The sequence below is a fragment of the Triticum aestivum genome, unplaced genomic scaffold (assembly GCF_018294505.1).
Source record: "Triticum aestivum cultivar Chinese Spring unplaced genomic scaffold, IWGSC CS RefSeq v2.1 scaffold6655, whole genome shotgun sequence".
Lineage (NCBI taxonomy): Eukaryota > Viridiplantae > Streptophyta > Magnoliopsida > Poales > Poaceae > Triticum > Triticum aestivum.
The window spans coordinates 5,113-9,440 of NW_025230024.1; the positions used below are offsets into that span (position 1 = coordinate 5,113).

General features: G+C 48.8%; 8 non-coding genes across 8 annotated transcripts; all 8 read right to left on the reverse strand.

Moving 5' to 3' along the window:
* Positions 1–414: 414 nt before the first annotated feature.
* Positions 415–533, reverse strand: LOC123175310 (5S ribosomal RNA). Its single transcript, XR_006487793.1, has one exon. It is a non-coding gene; the product is annotated as a 5S ribosomal RNA (ribosomal RNA).
* A 367-nt stretch (positions 534–900) lies between these two features.
* On the reverse strand, positions 901–1,019 carry LOC123175315 (5S ribosomal RNA). The gene has a single exon (XR_006487798.1). It is a non-coding gene; the product is annotated as a 5S ribosomal RNA (ribosomal RNA).
* A 367-nt stretch (positions 1,020–1,386) lies between these two features.
* Positions 1,387–1,505, reverse strand: LOC123175306 (5S ribosomal RNA). Its single transcript, XR_006487789.1, has one exon. It is a non-coding gene; the product is annotated as a 5S ribosomal RNA (ribosomal RNA).
* A 367-nt stretch (positions 1,506–1,872) lies between these two features.
* Positions 1,873–1,991, reverse strand: LOC123175331 (5S ribosomal RNA). The gene has a single exon (XR_006487812.1). It is a non-coding gene; the product is annotated as a 5S ribosomal RNA (ribosomal RNA).
* Positions 1,992–2,358: 367 nt separating this feature from the next.
* On the reverse strand, positions 2,359–2,477 carry LOC123175323 (5S ribosomal RNA). Its single transcript, XR_006487805.1, has one exon. It is a non-coding gene; the product is annotated as a 5S ribosomal RNA (ribosomal RNA).
* A 367-nt stretch (positions 2,478–2,844) lies between these two features.
* On the reverse strand, positions 2,845–2,963 carry LOC123175309 (5S ribosomal RNA). Its single transcript, XR_006487792.1, has one exon. It is a non-coding gene; the product is annotated as a 5S ribosomal RNA (ribosomal RNA).
* A 367-nt stretch (positions 2,964–3,330) lies between these two features.
* LOC123175332 (5S ribosomal RNA) lies at positions 3,331–3,449 on the reverse strand. Its single transcript, XR_006487813.1, has one exon. It is a non-coding gene; the product is annotated as a 5S ribosomal RNA (ribosomal RNA).
* A 367-nt stretch (positions 3,450–3,816) lies between these two features.
* LOC123175318 (5S ribosomal RNA) lies at positions 3,817–3,935 on the reverse strand. The gene has a single exon (XR_006487800.1). It is a non-coding gene; the product is annotated as a 5S ribosomal RNA (ribosomal RNA).
* Between the last annotated feature and the right edge of the window lie 393 nt (positions 3,936–4,328).

The window sequence follows — 4,328 nt, forward strand, 5'->3', positions numbered from 1 at the left end:
GGAGTTCTGATGGGATCCGGTGCTTTAGTGCTGGTATGATCGCATCAGACATGTTTCCCCGTCTTCGTCCCTTATGCTTGCCACTCCCAGGTCCGCTCCAAAGACGATTCTACATTCTCACTACCATTACAACCGTTCCCTAACAATGGATAATGTCCTATACTACTTACTCTCCCGCTCAATCACGGAGACGAGTTTTCCACGGTTTCCACCCCTCCCTCCATACCGCAGCAACACGAGTTTTTTCCACCCCTTTCAGAACGCGCTCTTCGCGCCACAAAGCCGCCCCAAGACGCGCGAGCAATGAGCATCGAGCTTAAACATATCGCAAACGTCAAACATAATATAACGGGATTAATATATATCGCGCACGTGCGACATGTTTGTCACAAGGCGCAAAAAATAATTATAAAAGGAATGCAACACGAGGACTTCCCAGGAGGTCACCCATCCTAGTACTACTCTCGCCCAAGCACGCTTAACTTCGGAGTTCTGTTGGGATCCGGTGCTTTAGTGCTGGTATGATCGCATCCGACATGTTTCCCCGTCTTCGTCCCTTATGCTTGCCACTCCCAGGTCCGCTCCAAAGACGATTCTACATTCTCACTACCATTACAACCGTTCCCTAACAATGGATAATGTCATATACTACTTACTCTCCCGCTCAATCACGGAGATGAGTTTTCCACGGTTTCCACCCCTCCCTACATACCGTAGCAACACGAGTTTTTTCCACCCCTTTCAGAACGCGCTCTTCGCGCCACAAAGCCGACCCAAGACGCGCGAGCAATGAGCATCGAGCTTAAACATATCGCAAACGTCAAACATAATATAACGGGATTAATATATATCGCGCACGTGCGACATGTTTGTCACAAGGCGCAAAACATAATTATAAAAGGAATGCAACATGAGGACTTCCCAGGAGGTCACCCATCCTAGTACTACTCTCGCCCAAGCACGCTTAACTTCGGAGTTCTGATGGGATCCGGTGCTTTAGTGCTGGTATGATCGCATCCGACATGTTTCCCCGTCTTCGTCCCTTATGCTTGCCACTCCCAGGTCCGCTCCAAAGACGATTCTACATTCTCACTACCATTACAACCGTTCCCTAACAATGGATAATGTCCTATACTACTTACTCTCCCGCTCAATCACGGAGACGAGTTTTCCACGGTTTCCACCCCTCCCTCCATACCGCAGCAACACGAGTTTTTTCCACCCCTTTCAGAACGCGCTCTTCGCGCCACAAAGCCGCCCCAAGACGCGCGAGCAATGAGCATCGAGCTTAAACATATCGCAAACGTCAAACATAATATAACGGGATTAATATATATCGCGCACGTGCGACATGTTTGTCACAAGGCGCAAAAAATAATTATAAAAGGAATGCAACACGAGGACTTCCCAGGAGGTCACCCATCCTAGTACTACTCTCGCCCAAGCACGCTTAACTTCGGAGTTCTGATGGGATCCGGCGCTTTAGTGCTGGTATGATCGCATCCGACATGTTTCCCCGTCTTCGTCCCTTATGCTTGCCACTCCCAGGTCCGCTCCAAAGACGATTCTACATTCTCACTACCATTACAACCGTTCCCTAACAATGGATAATGTCATATACTACTTACTCTCCCGCTCAATCACGGAGACGAGTTTTCCACGGTTTCCACCCCTCCCTACATACCGCAGCAACACGAGTTTTTTCCACCCCTTTCAGAACGCGCTCTTCGCGCCACAAAGCCGCCCCAAGACGCGCGAGCAATGAGCATCGAGCTTAAACATATCGCAAACGTCAAACATAATATAACGGGATTAATATATATCGCGCACGTGCGACATGTTTGTCACAAGGCGCAAAAAATAATTATAAAAGGAATGCAACACGAGGACTTCCCAGGAGGTCACCCATCCTAGTACTACTCTCGCCCAAGCACGCTTAACTTCGGAGTTCTGATGGGATCCGGTGCTTTAGTGCTGGTATGATCGCATCCGACATTTTTCCCCGTCTTCGTCCCTTATGCTTGCCACTCCCAGGTCCGCTCCAAAGACGATTCTACATTCTCACTACCATTACAACCGTTCCCTAACAATGGATAATGTCATATACTACTTACTCTCCCGCTCAATCACGGAGACGAGTTTTCCACGGTTTCCACCCCTCCCTACATACCGCAGCAACACGAGTTTTTTCCACCCCTTTCAGAACGCGCTCTTCGCGCCACAAAGCCGCCCCAAGACGCGCGAGCAATGAGCATCGAGCTTAAACATATGGCAAACGTCAAACATAATATAACGGGATTAATATATATCGCGCACGTGCGACATGTTTGTCACAAGGCGCAAAAAATAATTATAAAAGGAATGCAACACGAGGACTTCCCGGGAGGTCACCCATCCTAGTACTACTCTCGCCCAAGCACGCTTAACTTCGAAGTTCTGATGGGATCCGATGCTTTAGTGCTGGTATGATCGCATCCGACATGTTTCCCCGTCTTCGTCCCTTATGCTTGCCACTCCCAGGTCCGCTCCAAAGACGATTCTACATTCTCACTACCATTACAACCATTCCCTAACAATGGATAATGTCCTATACTACTTACTCTCCCGCTCAATCACGGAGACGAGTTTTCCACTGTTTCCACCCCTCCCTCCATACCGCAGCAACACGAGTTTTTTCCACCCCTTTCAGAACGCGCTCTTCGCGCCACAAAGCCGCCCCAAGACGCGCGAGCAATGAGCATCGAGCTTAAACATATCGCAAACGTCAAACATAATATAACGGGATTAATATATATCGCGCACGTGCGACATGTTTGTCACAAGGCGCAAAAAATAATTATAAAACGAATGCAACACAAGGACTTCCCAGGAGGTCACCCATCCTAGTACTACTCTCGCCCAAGCACGCTTAACTTCGGAGTTCTGATGGGATCCGGTGCTTTAGTGCTGGTATGATCGCATCCGACATGTTTCCCCGTCTTCGTCCCTTATGCTTGCCACTCCCAGGTCCGCTCCAAAGACGATTCTACATTCTCACTACCATTACAACCGTTCCCTAACAATGGATAATGTCATATACTACTTACTCTCCCGCTCAATGACGGAGACGAGTTTTCCACGGTTTCCACCCCTCCCTACATACCGCAGCAACACGAGTTTTTTCCACCCCTTTCAGAACGCGCTCTTCGCGCCACAAAGCCGCCCCAAGACGCGCGAGCAATGAGCATCGAGCTTAAACATATCGCAAACGTCAAACATAATATAACGGGATTAATATATATCGCGCACGTGCGACATGTTTGTCACAAGGCGCAAAAAATAATTATAAAAGGAATGCAACACGAGGACTTCCCAGGAGGTCACCCATCCTAGTACTACTCTCGCCCAAGCACGCTTAACTTCGGAGTTCTAATGGGATCCGGTGCTTTAGTGCTGGTATGATCGCATCCGACATGTTTCCCCGTCTTCGTCCCTTATGCTTGCCACTCCCAGGTCCGCTCCAAAGACGATTCTACATTCTCACTACCATTACAACCGTTCCCTAACAATGGATAATGTCCTATACTACTTACTCTTCCGCTCAATCACGGAGACGAGTTTTCCACGGTTTCCACCCCTCCCTCCATACCGCAGCAACACGAGTTTTTTCCACCCCTTTCAGAACGCGCTCTTCGCGCCACAAAGCCGCCCCAAGACGCGCGAGCAATGAGCATCGAGCTTAAACATATCGCAAACGTCAAACATAATATAACGGGATTAATATATATCGCGCACGTGCGACATGTTTGTCACAAGGCGCAAAAAATAATTTTAAAAGGAATGCAACACCAGGACTTCCCAAGAGGTCACCCATCCTAGTACTACTCTCGCCCAAGCACGCTTAACTTCGGAGTTCTGATGGGATCCGGTGCTTTAGTGCTGGTATGATCGCATCCGACATGTTTCCCCGTCTTCGTCCCTTATGCTTGCCACTCCCAGGTCCGCTCCAAAGACGATTCTACATTCTCACTACCATTACAACCGTTCCCTAACAATGGATAATGTCCTATACTACTTACACTCCCGCTCAATCACGGAGACGAGTTTTCCACGGTTTCCACCCCTCCCTCCATACCGCAGCAACACGAGTTTTTTTTACCCCTTTCAGAACGCGCTCTTCGCGCCACAAAGCCGCCCCAAGACGCGCGAGCAATGAGCATCGAGCTTAAACATATCGCAAACGTCAAACATAATATAACGGGATTAATATATATCGCACACGTGCGACATGTTTGTCACAAGGCGCAACCCCTCCCTCCATACCGCAGCAACACGAGTTTTTTTACCCC